This window comes from Carcharhinus amblyrhynchos, unplaced genomic scaffold (genome assembly GCF_965287045.1).
Source record: "Carcharhinus amblyrhynchos unplaced genomic scaffold, sCarAmb.v2.hapA scaffold_44, whole genome shotgun sequence".
Classification (NCBI taxonomy): Eukaryota; Metazoa; Chordata; class Chondrichthyes; order Carcharhiniformes; family Carcharhinidae; genus Carcharhinus; species Carcharhinus amblyrhynchos.
In genome coordinates, this window is record NW_027649785.1 from 2,284,535 (window position 1) to 2,302,551 (window position 18,017).

Below are 18,017 nucleotides of genomic sequence, written 5' to 3' on the forward strand. Positions count from 1 at the left end.
CCGTGAAGTGTTTTAGTGATCAATGCACCACATTGTAAAGTCCTTCAGATGCTCTAGAAAGAGGGAATCGCTCTTCCTTTTGAAGTCTAGCATAACATTATTAACCCCAAAGAATGTGCTAGATAATGAACAATAATAAAAATGAACAATATGTTTATTCTTGTGGAATGTTTCAATATTTTCAAAATCATAGAATGCAAGTAAATCTTTCTTGAAGATACTTCTCTTAGAAACGGCTGTGCCCAGGAATTCCTCCTGCCTCCCCCACCATGGCGGAAGCGGCTCGCGATTGGCCACCCACCTGTAGGATCTGCTGGTCCCACCAGTCATTGGCCATTTGTGTTGCTCACTGGCCGCGAAGCCAGAGAACCCGTCAGCCAATGGCGATACTGTCTCCACTGCCAGGAAACCCGCCCCAGAGGGGGTGGGAGATGGAAAATTGGCCAATGACTTGTTTTGAATGGATCATGTGCCCCTGTATGGGATTTGTCGCCCTCAAAGTAAAGAATATGAAAAGGGAGAGTTCAGAGGTTTTCAAAATCGTGAGAAAAATTGTTTCCAGTGGCTGACAAGCTGGTACCCAGAAAACAATTGGCAACAGAACCAGAGGAGGGAATGAGAATTTATTTTAACACAGTGAGTTCTGACAAGAACCAGAGTGCCTGAGAGAGTGATGGAAGTAATTTTCAAAAGGGAATTGGATCAGTGCTTGAAAAAGAAAGAATTGCAAGAAAACATGAAAGAAGCAGGGTTGTGGGACTAAATGGATAGCTCCTTCAAGGAGCGATCACAAGCACAATGAGTCAAATGGTCAACTTCTATATTGATTCATTCTTTCCTTTTATGATTTGGGGATGGTTGCAGACAGAATCAGGCTTAGCTGTGATGCCTTACCTCACTCCTCCACATCATTAGAGAGTCTATGATGCTGCTGCTTTGGACTCACATACTCTGTGGTTACAAGAGCGGACCAAAGACTTGGAATCCTGCGGTGAGTAACTCACCTCCTGACTCCCCAAAGCCTGTCCACCATCGAGAAGGCCCCAAGTCAGGAGTGTGATGGAATACTCACCACTTGCCTGGATGAGTGCAACCTCAATAACACTCAAGAAACTTGGTGCAATCCAGGACAAAGCAGCCCCATTTGTTTGCTACCTCTTCTGCAAACATTCACTCCCTTCACCATTGACGCACAGTGACAGCGATGTGTACCATCTACAAGATGCACTGCAGCAACTCACCAAGGGTCCTTAAGCAACACCTTCCAAGCGCACAACCACTACCATTTAGAAGAACAAGGGCAGGGAGTGGGATAACTTGATCTTGGGTTTGGACATAGCTCGGCACAACATGGAGGGCAGAAGGGCCTGTACTGTTCTATATCTGGGAACATCACCCCTTGCAAGTTCCAATTCACCCTTGGAAACATATCAGCTGTTCCTTCACTTTCTCTGGGCCAAAATCCTGGAACTCCCTCCCTAACAGCACTGAGGGTTGAAGAAGGCAGCTCACCACCACCTTCTGAAGGGCAATTAGGAATGGGTAATAAATGCTGGTCTAGCCAGCAACACTCACATCCTGTAAATTAATTTTTAAAAAAGTTATAAATTGGGAAACATAGATGGAGGGCCAAGAAGAAATGTACAGGACAAAGCTGATAAATGTAGAAGAAATGAGGTACATCAAGAAATGGTTGTTAAGCTGGTAGATACAAGGAGTAAAGAAGGACTAAAGATGTAGGTGGCGATGAGGTAAAAGACTTCCATAATTTAAAATTTGTGGTAAAAGTTTGATTGACAGTACATGGGCCTTGGTTTGACAAAGGGAGGATGCAGAAAGGAGGCATCAGATATGCTTAGAATTCATATGTTACAAGGAATGGATATTCTGCATTCCTTTCATTAATCTGGCGAATTAGAAAGATGCAGAGCTTGTCCAGTGAAGGTTAGTTTAGGAGTGGACTCTCTATAAGATTTTTCAGCCCAACCTGCCAGCTGGATCTTCTGCTCCCAGGTTGACTTCTGCTGTGTCTTCCCTGGTGGTGGGATGGATGAACCATGCAAATTGACTTTGACTTTGGCGGGACCAGAATATCCCACCAATTGCCTTGGGAAAACCCACCACGGAGCGGGGGCTGGAAAATTCCAGCTGCTGTTATAATCCCAGCCAATACTGAACAAGTCAAAATCCCAGAGACCCTAAAGATTTTCTTTAATACCATAGGGGAAAGTTCCTGAAAAATACAAAGGAGTGTGCCAATGAGCTTTTAACACAAAATATAAAATATTTATTAAAGCAAGAGAAAAATGTACTGTCTGACAGCAGACATAAAAGTTGGAAAGATCTCAATACAAACCAAGAAATTAATTCAGATATTGATTACTCCTTCACTCCAGCACTTTATTTACAAACACATACAAATTCAGACAGAAGAAAAAGCTATCTATTTTGTACTCTAATATTCAGTGTAAGTCTGAGGTAGGTTGATGTGAATAACTATGGTCAGTCTCACCACACTCACAAATAAATGACAGGTGCGATCAAAACAAAGTCCATGGATTTCTCAACAACCCATCCAGACGTTTCTCATACCATGAGCCAACTAATCTGACTGAACCTTTGTCTTTCTCACAAGGGTTTCCATTTGAAGAACATGCCTGGTAATTCTCTCCAAATGTTGCTCCCACTCGACACCTGAAACAGTGACCCACCCCCTCAGGATTTGCTTTCTGAGATTCTTTCCCTGAATCTCCGAGTACACTCAAACTTCATCTTCCACACACAATTTTGGATGCTCGGTGCAAAAAGCCCACCGTGAGGAGTTACCAACCATCGGCTGCTCCCTCCAATCTTCAGGCTTCTTCCAAGCCTCTTCACTTTAAGCCTGCTCCTCGCAGTTCTCTCTTTAGCCCATAGTCTTGGCTTGCTCCTTTCTTTTACCTTGACTTCTGAGACTTCATTCTGATCCCTGTTTTTGTTCCTGTCTGGGATGTTCTTCAGGGACTTCCCTCTGTTCCTGCTCACTGGGACACACTAAGCACATTGACACTTTGTCATCAGATCACTTGACCTGCTTTTCAAGCCATTCAACGTCTTTTCCCTCTGCGCAGGCTGGTCCTGGTCTAAAGAAGGTAAAAGACGCAAATTGTACATATGTGGCCATTTCCCAGCAGCTGCTTGCACAGCTGGCCCGAGGCTCGCTGGGGACCTGATCCCTGAAGGAAAGTGTTTGAGTTGAATCAACAACTCTCCTGAGAATTGCTTTATTTGTTCAGCACATGAAAGAAATCCAAACTTCGAAGACAGCTTTTTAAAAATCTTTCATGGGATGTGGGTATTGCTGGTGAGACCAACATTTGTTGCCGATCCCTAATTGAACTAATTGCCTTCAAACTGAGTGGCGTTTTAAGAGTTAATCATGTTGCTGTGGGTCTGGAGTCACATGTAGGCCAGGCCGGGTAAGGACGGCAGATTTCCTTCCCTAAAGGACGTTAGTGAACCAGATCGGTTTTTCCAACAATCGGCAATGGTTTCATGGTCATCAGTAGATTCTTAATTCCAGACTTTTTTAGTTGAATTCAAATTCCACCATCTACCATGGCGGGATTCAAACGCGGATCCCCTGGGTTTCTGGATTACAAGTCCAGTGACAATACCACTTCACCAAAGCCTCCCCTGTCATTTATCAATGGAGGAGTTGTTTCTTTTCGTTCTTGTGACATGGGCACCATGGTATGAGGCAAAGCTAGCACTTATTTCACATCCTTAACTTGATACAGCTAAATAGCTCAGAAGGCGACTTCAGAGGGCAGTATAGAGCAAGCCACAATGGTATAGGACTGGATTCATATCTGGGCCGGAATGAAAAAAACAGCCCCATTTCACTGTTTATATCCTTTTAGTAAGAATTCTTACGCACCAGGTTAAAGTCCAATGGGCTTATTTCGAATCACGAGCCTGCGGAACTTCATCAGGTGACTCACCAGCACTCTGAAAGCTTGCGATTCCAAATAAACCTGTTGGGCTTTAACCTGGTGTTGTGAGACATCTTATTGTGCTTACCCCAGTGCAATGCCGGCATCTCCACGTCTTTTTTTCTTCTGGGAGGGCATTTGTGACCAAGTTGCATCTTTTATTTTACGACTGTGGGTGGCATGGTGGTTAGCAACTACTGTCTCACAATACCAGGGACCCGGGTTCGATTCCCAGCTTGGCTCATTGTCCATATGAGTTTGCACGTTCTCCCCATGTCTGTGTGGGTTTCCTCTGAGTGCTCCGGTTTCCTCCCACAGTCTGAAAGACGTGCTGGTTTGGCCATGCTAAATTCTTTCTCCGTGCGCCCAAACAGGCGTCGGAGTGTGGAGACTAGGGGATTTTCACAGTAACTTCATTGCAGTGATAATATAAGCGTACTTGTGACTTATAAATAAACTTTTAGTTCAGCTACATGGTCACTTTCACTGATACCAGGTTTTTAAATAAACTGAAGTTAAATTTCCAAAACCCCCCATAGTGAGAGCAGAATTCACATTGTCTGGATTGCTAGCTCTGTAATATAATGCACATATTACATTGTGTGTTCCACTTTTGATCAAAGATGAAAGTTAGCAGCAGGAAATACTAAAGGTGAAGCTGTCAAAGGTAATATTTCTTGAACTTGGGAAAGACATGAAGGAGCTTTGCTGTATCAAAAGCGCAGAGGAGATCAAGATGAAAAGCAAGACATTTGTGTGCACTGAAGGCTTTATAGTCTGGATGAAGTTTATTAACATAGAACAGAATCATTGTCAGAGGGTAGGAGGCCACTTATATGGAGGAGGAATAGTGAGATAGAGAACATAGCACTGGTGAAAGCTCCAGGCATTGTTAGAAGGATGTGTGATTTCTTGCAGTGTACTAAATCCCTGTGGTGTGCAGAGAATGGCCACGTTGTTAGTAGAATTGTGGACTATTGGTACAAGAAATGGGAAGAAAATTGATGTGATTCCTGAGTGATTTATATGAACTCACCACATGGTGGCAGATTCCCTGGCTGCTGGTCACCTTCAGTGTTGGTGTATTTGTCCTGGCCCTTGCTGACTCACTCCACGCCGCTCAGTGTCACACATCCAATGTTTGCACACAAATCTCTCTTTGCTTTTGTTTCCAAATTTCTCTTATAAAGGCCTCGGGATCAAAAGACTGTATTTATATTCTGCCATTCACAACTTCAGGACACTTTACAGCCAGCTACTTCTGAATTGAAGTCACTGTTGTGATGGAAGTGTAGGTTTTTTTATTTTATTAGTGCCACACTTAGGCTTACATTAACACTGCAATGAAGTTGCTGTGAAAATCCCCTAGTCGCCACACTCCAGCACCTGTTCAGGTACACTGAAGGATATTTAGCACAGCCAATGCACCTGACCAGCACGTCTTTCAGACTGTGGGAGGAAACCTGAGCACCCGGAGGAAACCCCCACAGACACAGGGAGAATGTGCAACCTCCACACAGACAGTGACCCAAGTTGGGAATGGAACGTGGTCAGTACTGCTGCCTCACAGCTCCAGGGACCCAAGTTCAGTTCCCAGCTTGGATCACCATCTGTGCGGAGTCAGCAGTTCTCCCCGTGTCTGCGTAGGTTCCCTCTGGGTGTTCCGGTTTCCTCCCACAGTCTGAGGGACATGCTGGTTAGGTGCATTGGCCGTGCTAAATTCCTCTGCTGTGTACCCAAACAGACACCGGAGTGTAGTGACTAGGGGATTTTCATAATAACTTCATTGCAGTGTTACTGTAAGCCAATAATAAATAAACTAAACTTTGACCTCAGGCTGTACTCAGGCTGAAACCGGAAAATCCTATCCAATGTTACAAATCCAAGGACCTTTCTTCAAAAAGTTTCCTAAAGAAAAGTCCTTGATCTGAAACGTTAACTCCTGTTTCTTTCTTCACAGATACTGCCAGACCTGCTGAGTATTTCCAATATTTTCTGTTTTTATTCCAATTCAGTTCTGGCTGCTCTCCCGCACTCTACCCTTCATATCATCAAGGTCATCCAAAACTCTACTGCTCATATCTTCACTCACAGCAAGTCCTGTTCACACGTCAGCCCTGATCTATTCTGGTTCCCCATCAAACAACTTAATTTTAAAACTCTCATCCTTGTTTTCAAATCCCTCTATGGCCTTGTTCACCCCCCCAACCCCCAAATCCCCATCTCTGTAATCTTCTCCAATCCCACAGTACTCTGTGATACCTGCATTCCTCTAATCCTGGCCTTTTGAGCATTTCAGTTTTAATCTGCCCACCATTGGTGGCCTTGCTTCCAGAGCCCCAAGCTCTGGAACGTCCCCTCACCACCTCTCTACCTCACTTTCCTCTTTTAAGATGCACCTTAAAACCTACCTTTTTGACCAAGTTTTTGGTCAGCTGACCTAATCTATCTTTATGTGGCTCAGTGTCATACTTCATAATGTTCCTTTGATGCATCTTGGGATCTTTCATTACATTAACAGAGCTGTAGAAATATAAACACATAAAAACTAGGAGCAGGAGTCGGCCATCTGGCCCCTCGAGCCTGCTCCACCATTCAATAAGATCATAGCAGCTCCACTTACCCGCCCGCTCAACATAACCCTTAATTCCTTTACTGTTCAAAAATTTATCTATCCTTGCCTTAAAAACATTCAATGAGGTAGCCTCAACTGCTTCACTGGGCAGGGAATTCCACAGATTCACAACCCTTTGTGTGAAGAAGTTCCTCTTCAACTCAGTCCTAAATCTGCTCCCCCTTATTTTGAGGCTATGCCCCATTGTTCTTATTTCACCCGCCAGTGGAAACAGCCTCCCTGCTTCTATCTTGTTGTTTCTGTATGATGTGGGAGCTGGTGGACCCCAGGGTCCTTCCCAGTGACCATGTCTGCAGTAAGTGCAGGTTGCTGGAGGAGCTCCAGCTCAAGGTAGATGAGCTGGCCTCTGAGCTTCAGACACTGAGGCTCATCAGGGGGAGAGAGGGTGCCATTGTCAATGGGGTGCAAGTGACATCCACCCCCCCGGACTGGCTAACTCTAAGGGTCAGGAACAAGAGGGGGCTGCTGAGTGGAGGAAGGGGGGTGGGGAGCAGAGGAAGGGAGGGGTGGGGAGAGGAGGAAGGGGGGTGGGGAGCGGAGGCCTCAGCCTCTCAATCTGCATAACAGGTTTGAGGTTCTTGCTTCCAGTGTGGACGAGAACGAGGGAGGTGAGGTCGGTGAGCAAACTGCACACAGTACAGTGATGCAGCAGGACATAGGCAAGGAGAAGGTGAAAAGGAACGTAGCAGTAATTGGGGATAGTGGGTTTAAGGGTATTGACACTGTCCTTTGTCGCAATAACAAAGTGCACAGAAGGGTGTGTTGTCTGCCTGGTGCTCAGGTCCGGGATGTCGCATCTGGGCTGCAGAGGAACCTGGAGTGGGAGGGTGAGAATCTGGTCGTTGTGGTGCGTGTGGGTGCCAACGACGTAGGCAAAATGCAAACTGAGGATCTGGGGAGGGAGTATGAAAAGCTGGGAATGGAATTAAAAAGTAGAACCGACAAGGTGGTTATCTCTGGGCTACTGCCTGAACTGAGTGCAGACGGGCATAGGGTTGATAGGATTAAGGAAGTGAATGGGTGGCTCAGGGATTGGTGTGGGAGGAATGGGTTTGAATTTATGGGGCATTGGCATCAGTATTGGGGTAGTTGGGAACTGTTCGGGCGGGATGGGGTTGGTCTGAACCGTGCTGGGACCAGAGTCCTGGCGAATCGTGTAAAGAGGACTGTAGACAGGGCTTTAAACTAATTGGGGGGGGAGGGTGCGAGGGTAGGTGACATTACGAGGCCTAAAGTTAAGGAGAGGGTACAGTTAAGGGAAGAGGCCGAGGATGTCCCAATAATAAAGGAAGTAGGGGGCGTGAGTATGGTTGGTGGCGTTCTGGCAAATAGGGTCCAGGTGAAGGCTGGGATGAAGGCACTTTATCTGAATGCACGAAGCATTCGGAATAAAGTGGATGAGTTGGTGGCGCAGATCGGCACAAATGGATATGATCTGGTGGCCATTACAGAGACGTGGCTGCAAGGTGACAGGGACTGGGAGCTAAATGTCCAGGGGTATCAAGTGTTTAGGAAGGATAGGCGGGAGGAAAAAGTCGGGGGGTGGGGGGCGTAGCTCTGCTGATTAAGGATAGCATCAGGGTGGTAGCAAGGGATGATATAGGAACCAAAGAACAGAAAGTGGAATCGTTGTGGGTGGAGATTAGGAACAGCAAAGGGAGGAAGACGCTGGTGGGTGTCGTCTATAGGCCCCCGAATAATGATCTGGAGGTGGGGCGGGCTGTTAACGCACAAATAAGTGTGGCGTGCAGGAATGGGACGGCCATAATTATGGGGGATTTCGATCTACATATTGATTGGTTGACCCATGTTGGACGCGGTGGGCTCAAGGAGGAGTTCTTGGAATGCTGCCGGGATAGTTTCCTTGAACAGTGTGTGTTGGAGCCGACGAGGGAGCGAGCTATCTTGGATCTGGTGTTATGCAATGAGGCGGATAGAATTAGGAACCTTGCAGTGAAGGATCCTCTTGGGGAGAGTGATCATTGTATGGTGGAGTTTCTGGTGCAGATGGAGGAGGAGAAAGTGGGTTCCCAGACACGCGTCCTTTGTTTGAACAGAGGGGAGTACGGTAGGATGAGAGAAGAATTGGCGAATGTGGACTGGGGGAGCGCGTTGGAAGGTAGGTCTGCTGAGGAGCAGTGGAGGATCTTTAAGGAGATCTTTCTTGGTGCTCAGCAGAAATTTATTCCGATGGTTAAAAAGGACCGTAGAAGGAGAGGTAATAAGCTGTGGATAACGAAGGAGGTGAAGGAAAGTGTTAAATTAAAAGCGGAGGCGTTTAGAGTAGCTAAGAGTAGTGGGCGAGAAGAGGATTGGGAGAGGTTTAAATGTCAACAAAGATTGACAAAGAAGTTGATAAAGAAGGGTAGGAGAAACTATGAAACTGGGCTAGCGCTTAATATAAAAAAGGATAGCAAGAGTTTTTATAAATATATAAAAAGGAAGAGGCTGGCTAGGGTGAACGTTGGACCCTTAGAGGATGAGAAGGGGGACTTAGTGGTAGGGGATGGGGAAATGGCTGAGGTCTTGAATAACTTTTTTGTTTCGGTCTTCACAGAGGAGGACGTGAATAAGTTGCCGCGTGTTATAGATGGAAAGGTGGTAGGACTGGAGGGTCTCAATGACATTACTGTTACTAGAGAGGCGGTGCTCGACAGACTGGAGGGGCTGATTGTGGACAAGTCCCCAGGACCGGATGGAATGCATCCAAGGGTTCTGAAAGAAATGGCGGAGGTGATAGTGGATGCCTTGGTGGTTATTTTCCAAACGTCGATGGATTGCGGGGAAGTGCCGGAAGATTGGAAAACGGCTAATGTTACGCCGTTGTTTAAGAAGGGTGGCAGGCAAAAGGCAGGGAATTATAGGCCGGTTAGTTTAATGTCTGTCGTAGGTAAAATGTTAGAATCCGTCATCAAGGAGGAAATAGCAAGGCATCTTGAGGGGAATTGCTTGATAGAGCAGACGCAGCATGGTTTCGTTAAGGGGAAGTCGTGTCTGACAAATTTACTGGAGTTCTATGAGGATGTGTCTAGGGCGGTGGATAGAGGAGAGCCGGTGGATGTGGTCTTTCTTGATTTTCAGAAGGCGTTTGACAAGGTACCTCACAAGAGGTTATTGCAGAAGGTCAGGGGACATGGAGTTGGGGGTAGGGTGTTAGCGTGGATAGAGGATTGGTTGTCAAATAGGAGGCAGAGAGTGGGGGTCAGTGGGTGCTATTCGGAATGGCGGTTGGTGACTAGTGGAGTGCCCCAGGGGTTGGTGCTGGGGCCTCAGCTATTTACCATTTATAAAGATGATCTGGAGGAGGGAACCGAGTGCAGGGTGTCGAAATTTGCTGATGACACCAAGATTGGTGGAACGGCAAATTGTGCGGAAGGTGTGGAGAGTCTATAGAAGGATCTAGATAGACTGGGCGAATGGGCCAGGAACTGGCAAATGGAATTTAATGTTGGCAAGTGCGAGGTGGTCTACTTTGGTAGGAATAATGGTAGGAAGGATTATTACTTACGTGGCGAAAAACTGCAGCAGGCAACGGTGCAGAGGGACCTCGGGGTCCTTGTGCATGAGTCGCAAAAACCCAGCCTGCAGGTGCAGCAGGTGGTCAGGAAGGCAAATGGGATGCTGGTCTTCATAGCGAGGGGGATTGAATATAAAAGTAGGGAGGTCTTGCTGCGGCTATATAGGGCATTGGTGAGACCGCAGCTGGAGTACTGTGTGCAGTTTTGGTCGCCGTACTTACGCAAGGACATTTTGGCCTTGGGGGGAGTGCAGAGGAGGTTTACTAGGCTGATGCCGGAGTTGAGGGGGTTGAGCTATGAGGAGAGGCTGAATAAACTAGGCTTGTACTCGTTAGAGTTTAGAAGGATGAGGGGAGATCACATTGAGACGTATAAGATGATGAATGGGATGGATAGGATAGAGGTGGAGAGACTCTTCCCACTCAGAAAGGACAGTAGGACTAGGGGGCACAGCCTCAAGAAAAAGCGGGGGGGCGGTTTAGAACGGAGTTGAGAAGGAACTTCTTCACTCAAAGGGTGGTGAATCTCTGGAATTCTCTGCCCGTTGAAGTGGTGGAGGCTACCTCGCTAAATATTTTTAAGACGCAGGTTGATGGGTTTTTGATAAGCGAGGGGATTAAGGGTTATGGGGAGAGGGCGGGAATGTGGAACTGAGCCACGACAGATCAGCCATGATCTTATTGAATGGCGGGGCAGGCTCGAAGGGCTAGATGGCCTACTCCTGCTCCTATTTCTTATGTTCTTATGTTCTTATCTATTCCCTTCATAATCGAATATGTTTCTATAAGATCTCCCCTCATTCTTCTGAATTCCAATGAGTACAGCCGCAGTCTACTCAGTCTCTCCTCATAAGCCAACCCTCTCAACTCCGGAATCAACCTAGTGAATCTCCTCTGCACTCCTCCAGTGCCAGTATATCCTTTCTCAAGTAAGGAGACCAGAATTGTACACAGTACTCCAGGTGTGGCCTCACCAGCACCTTATACAGCTGCAACATAATCTCGCTGTTTTTAAACTCCATCCCTCTAGCAATGAAGGACAAAATTCCATTTGCCTTCTTAATTACCTGCTGCACCTGCAAACCAACTCCTTACGATTCCTGCACAAGGACACCCAGGTCCCTCTGCACAGCAGCACGCTGCAATTTTTTGCCATTTAAGTAATAGTCCATTTTGCTGTTATTCCTACCAGAATGGATGACCTCACATTTACCAACATTGTACTCCATCTGCCAGATCCTTGACCACTCACTTCGATTATCTATATCCCTTTGCAGACTTTCAGCATCCTCTGCACACTTTGCTCTGCCACTCATCTTAGCGTCATCTGCGAATTTTGACACACTACACTTGGTTCCTAACTCCAAATCATCTATGTAAGTCGTAAACAATTGCGGCCTCAACACTGATCCCTGAGACATACCACTAGTCACTGATCGTCAACCAGAAAAATATCCATTTACCCCCACTCTTTGCTTCCTGTTAGTTAACCAATCCTCTATCCATGCTAATACATTACCCGTAACACCATGCACCTTTATCTTATGTTGCAGTCTTTGGTATGGCACCTTGTCAAATACCTTCTGGAAATCCAGATACACCACATCCACAGGTTTCCCCATTGTCCACTGCACATGTAATATTCTCAAAGAATTCCACCAGATTAGTCAAACATGACTTTCCCTTCATGAACCCAATGCTGCGTCTTACCAATGGGACAATTTATATCCCGATGTCTCGCTATTTCTTCCTTGATGATAGATTCAAGAATGTCCCCTAGTACAGAAGATAAGCTAATCAGCCTATAGTTACCCGCCTTTTTTAAACAGTGGCGTCACATTTGCTGTTTTCCAATCTGTGGGATATAAATTGTTGTTGTTGAACATAGGTGCAAGAATAGACGATTTGGCCCAATGAGTCTGATCACAATTGATTCCCTCAGCACCATTTCCTTGCACTATCTCCATATCCTTTGATGTTTTAGTCTCCAGAAATCTATCGTGTTGAACATGCTCAATGATTGAGCTTCCACAGGCCTCTGGGGTAAAGAATTCCAATGGGATGAATGGCTGGAAAATTCCAGCCCCAGTCTCCTCAATCCTGCCTCATGGGACAACGCTGCCAACCCAGGGATTAACCTGTTGAACCTCCATTGCACTCCCTCTGTGGCAAGTATATTCTTCCTTCGAAAGGGAGACCAGAACTGTGCACGATACTCCAGGTGAGGCATCATCAAGGCTCTACATTGCAGCAAGACAACCTCACTTTTATATTTAAATCCCCACATGAGGAATGATTGTGGATCAGGATACTTTTCTAGTCCTGTAAGGTTTATGCAGCCAGCAAAGAGGGAAATTTGCGTGCAGGCCCAAAGATGGGTTTTGTGCCTGGCAGCAAACGGTTTGCAATCTTCCCAGTCCCTTTCTGTTGATGAAAACCAGATCAGATCTAGCAAGGGCACGAAGCTGATTAGTATGAGATTGATTTAGTTTCAACCTCATTTTGGGACCTGCTATAATGAGGCTTGCACCACAACAGGATCCATCATTGAGTGGTGCATGGACATGCTGAAGATGCACATCCATTACCTTAACTGCTCTGGCAGTGTTCTGCAGTGTAGCCCCCAGAGGGTCTCCCACATCTTGGAGGCCTGTTGTGTGCTCCACTACCTGATGCAGCAGTGGGACAACACTCTGGAGGAGGAGGATTGTGCAATTCCTTTGACGAGGAGGCGGACCAGGAGGGAGTAGGGAGGAGCCTGAGGAGGACCTGGAGAAAGGGGGGACAGGCGGTGGCAAAGGTCCAGCATGCCAGGAGGACCTGAGAGTCCCTCATTGTCACAAGATTATCCAATTAAGAGGCCTGGTATCTGGCAGCTCCAACCCGTCCTACCCATCTCCCTGCACCCCCCCTTCCCCATTCCCCAGGGGGAACCTGCAATCACAACCCCACATCCCCCCCTGCAAGAACCCTATCCATCCTTCCATGAAACAGGTTCACATCGTCCCCCACAGAATGGCGCTTCCACCTTCGCCCCTCTGAGAGTCTCAGTGATGTCACACCCAGGTTAGGGTCCTAGATTGGCCGGGTCAGTGAGTCCAGACTGTGACTGTGATGTTGCACTGGTGCTTCCTGAGTCTGCCCCCTTTCCCATCCTCTGACTGCACACAGACGCTTGGGCTCATGTCTGACCATCGTTTGGCCCAATGCTCCAGGCAGTGGCTGTGGGGGATGGGAGGGGAGAGGAGCGATGCTTAGGGTTCGGAGAGTGACAGCCTGTCATCCCAGCATGTCTGTCACTGTGGGAGGTGGAAGGTTCTAAGTACAGATGCAGAGATAAAAGCTCCATGGGGAATTGGTCAAAGATGGAGGAGTTGTGGTTTTGAGGTGCTGTATTCTTTAATGTTGAACATTTAGAGTGCTAATTACCCTATCTCCAACTCGGGTGTCTGCCTTCACCCATGTCCTCTTGGTCCTCCTAAATCTTCTTAATCTTGCGTGGCCTAACGCTATGTCTATTTGATTTGATTTATTATTGTCACATGTATTGGGATACAGTGAAAAGAATTGTCTCTTGTGCGCTATGCAGACAAAAGTGTACCATTCATAGAGTGCATAGGAGAGAAGGAAAGGAACAAAGAACAACACAGCACAGGAAACAGGCCCTTCGGCCCAACGAGCCTACGCCGCCATTTTAATATTATGAGTGCCCTCCTCTACCTGTGACCTTTGTCTACGCCTATTGGGGAAGATTGAGGGAAGACTAATTTAGGGACAATTTGTTAGACCAATCAGCCTAAGAGCATGTTTTGGGGTGTGGGAGAAAACCCACGCAATCACGGGGAGAACGTGCAAACTCCTGCAGACACCGGCCCAAATCCATGTATCTGCACAGCAGACAGTGATAGTCACTGAGCTGTCATGTTGCCCATCAGATGGTCCAGTTTAAGCGTACACTAACGACGTGAAGCACTAGGCAACTCTCGAAGCAACATCCAAGAGCAGCCCTCGCACGACCCACTGCGCGTATGCTCCTTGTTGGTCAACAAAGCTGACTGAATGACCTGTGAAGTGTTACAGTTATAGTTAGGGTGTAGAGAAAGATGAACTTAATATGAGATAGGTCCAAGGTGACTCCCCAGGATGCACATCAGAAGTGGAGGCAGCCTGCTGTGTTCCTTGCCCCGTGGCCTTTGATGCCCTTGGTGGGTGTCTTCTGGAGGGCCCTGGCCAACTTTCAGCTGACACAGATGTAGCCATGTCACCCTATTCAGCCCACTGCCCATGAGATGCATTAGTGTCAGGAAGGGGGATTCAGAGGGCTGGAGACTACTGGAGTCTCCTGGATGCAAGACCCCTGGATGGCTTCCAGTGTATCCTCCTTCCTTGAGATTCTTGTAGCCCCCAAGGACACTCCATGGGATGAAGGGGCAGTATGGTTAGCCCCAGAAGCCCCTGTGTCACCTGGTACTGCCAGTCGAAGCCCAGTGTTGTCCTATCTTCTATTTCTATGGCACTTGGGGCAAATGGGATCAAAGGTTATGGGGAGAAAGCAGGATTAGACCATTGAGTTGGATGATCAGCCATGATCATAATAAATGGCGGAGCAGGCTCGAAGGGCCAAATGGCCTCCTCCTGCTCCTATCTTCTATGTTTCTATTGTCTGCACCATGTGTGAGAGCCCTTAGCAATGGAACTCTGCTTCTGGGCCAGACTCTGGACCTGGTCTGAATCTTGTGCAGTTACCTGATGTGACTGGACCATGCCAGTGAAGCCTGTAGCCATGGCCTGCTGAGTCTCAAGCCAGCCCCTGATGATCTCAGCTATGGTCCTCAGAGAATTGACCCCGGGGTGGTCTACCTCTCCTCCATTGTGTCTAGAAGCCTTCCAAGAACTTCCATGAAGCATTGCACTGCACTCCACGCTGCCATCACCCTGGCCTGACTGGCTGTGAGTACAGAGGAAGTATTTAAACGCAGCTCCTCCTTGTTAACAGTGCACATCCACTGTTTAAATGCTTCTTCTGTACTCCGGTTTGGGAAAGCCATACGCCTGGGGCGTGTTTCACGTGGGGGTTCTGTTAGTGTACAGAGCGTGGGGCTATTGCAATCTGGTCATGCCGGACATTCCGGAGTGGAGCACTCCGGTTTTCTCACCCAAATGCCAGTTCATTTTTTAGGAAAATTCTAACCCAACATTTTGAGCCTGTGTGATTCTTCAGAGCAGTTTAACATCTCATCTAAAAGATAACACCTCCAATAGTGATGCACTCCTTCAGTACTGCACCAATCCCTCCGGAGCGGAACTTGAATTCACAACTTTCTGACGCAGAGGTGAGAGAGATGCCAACTGCGCCATCGCTGTACATGCTTAGTCCCACTTGTGGCAGTCACCCGCTGGTATCCCACTCCAGTGATTAGTTCTTTGCCTCAGGAATGAGCATTGACAAACTGTTCATCCAGGAAGAAGCCTCTTGGCAGACCCCCATCACTGTCCTCAGCCTGTGAACCATCCATACTAGCGCCTGTTAATGGTGATCTAGTGAAGGAAACCTAATGACCTCTCCCCACATGTAGACAGGAGTCCAAATTTTTTACTCAGAGAGTGGTGGGTGCCTGGAACTCGTTGCCAGGGGAGGTAGTGGAAGCAGGTATGATAGTGACTTTTAAGGGGAATCTTGACAAATACATGAATAGAATGGGAATAGAGAGATATGGTCCCCAGAAGGATAGGGGGTATTAGTTAAGTCAGGCAGCATGGTCGGTGCGGGCTTTACAGCTGTGCTGTAATTTTCTTAATTCTTTGTAAATGCCTTTGATTACACTCTTACAGCTTTCTGAAGATGATGGATTGGGGAAAACAAGAGCTGGATGCGAATCCAACCAATATTTATAACTGATCCCCTGGACCAGGTCCTGCTTTTAATTTGCAAACAGAATTTTTAGCTTGTAGAGATATTCCGAGCTCATATTCCAGCCCTTCTGACTTTGAATTACAAGCATAAATGTCAGATTAGTGTCAACCTGCGATGCAGAAATACTATAAACTGGATAACTCGACCTAGCAGAAGAGTAATACTCGAGACACTCAGGATATACGATCCTTTACTAGCTTCATATTTCTATTCGATTTGGGAATTGTACATGCAGCAAACCCAGGAAGGATTTTATCACCCCCTCCTCCCCCCAGGATGTTTTCCGATGGCAAGGCAGCTTGCCATTGGCCACAGGTTTGATCTTCCAGCCTCGCCGATGTCTACAGCGTTTTGCAAACCCGCCATGGAGGGAGGGTCACCTTCAGTGGGTCTGAAGATCCATCGGCAGGAAGGGTTGGATACCCCACCCATTTTATCCATGCTGCTCTAACATAGCAGTTTTATTTTTTATTGATTAATGTTACAAATAGGCTTACATTAACACTGCAATGAAGTTACTGTAAAAATCCTCGAGTTGCCACACTCCAGCACTGTTGGGGTACACTGAAGGAGAATTTAGCATGGCCAATGCACCCTAACCAGCGCGTCTTTCAAACTGTGGGAGGAAACTGGAGCACCCGGACGAAACGGAAACCCACGCAGACACAGGGGGAATGAGCAGACTCATCCAAGCCAGGATTGAACCCGGGTCCTTAGGGCTGTGATGCAACGGTGATAACCACTGTGCCACTGTGCTGCCTAGCTCAATCCTCAACATTGCTGGCTAACTTGTTGCCCATAACACAATGTCAAAGTGAATTACTTTTGGGTAGTCTGAAAAATCTCTCAGTGAGTGCAAAGGATTAAACCTAGTGCGGCAGAGACTGAGACATCATTTTGAAGGGAAGTGATTATGTACTTTGCAATAACAGCAAACAGCTCCAGTTAAAAATCTAGCACAGTATTGATGCAGTGCCACCTACTTTTGTGAGATAATTTCTAGAAGCTTCTGTCATTCGGCACAATGGCTAGCAAAGCTGCCTCACAGTGCCGGGGACCTGGGTTCGATTCCAGCCTTTGGTCACTGTCTGTGCGGAGTCTGCACATTCTCCCCATGTCTGTGTGAGTTTCCTCTGGGTGCTCCGGTTTCCTCCCACATCCAAAAGTTGTGTAGGTTAATGGATTAGCCACGGCTGTTTAGTGCATTGGTCAGGCTAAATTGTTCCTCAGTGTACCTGAACAGGTGCCAGAGTGTGGTGACTAGGGGATTTTCATCGTAACTTCATTGCAGTGTTAATGTAAGCCTACTTGTGACACTAATAAATGAATTTGCTTTGCAAACCAGCTGCTGTGGTTCCTACAGTACAACAATATCAAATTCATTCACTGTGAAGTGTTTTGAGGTATAGTGACTTGGTGATTGAGGTTTTGAATGTAATTCTTTACAAGGCCTCTCTGGTAAGTGAATTTCCTGATGTGCTGCTCCTCCCCCATTGCCCATTTATCTAATCTGTTGCAGCATAGCCATTGCCAAGTTCAAAACCGAGGATTGCCAACTCTCCAGGATTGCAGTCTCCCGGAATTAAAGACTCATCTCTAGCACAGTTACAAGAAAATCCTATGAGTAATAAGTATTTTTTTCTTAAGGTTAGCACTTTTAGTAGTACCTACAAACCAGATTTGATTGTCGGCAGTTCTCTATTTGGGTAACGAGGAGACTATTTTGCCTTGTTATTATAACTATAAAATGCTGCACAAGACACAAGGCACCAATCGCTCATAAGGGATTGGGTAAACACGTTGTGGATTAATTTACTAAGACTAGGCACCTGAGAACAGTTATACATAGGGATAAAGCTGGAAGGCATCAGAGCAGTGTGTGTATGGCACTGCTCAAAGCAAAAGTGAAATGAAGACTGGGTCACGTGACATTTCCCTTCTAAAGGTGTCAAGTTGATACCCATTAAAGGTAAATCA

The 18,017-nt window shown here is 46.8% G+C and overlaps 1 protein-coding gene across 1 annotated transcript in view; it reads left to right on the forward strand.

The window, feature by feature from the left end:
- The window catches only part of LOC145337171 (synaptosomal-associated protein 25), a 233,163-nt gene that overhangs the window by 47,270 nt on the left and 167,876 nt on the right, over window positions 1–18,017 (forward strand). The window lies entirely within an intron of this gene.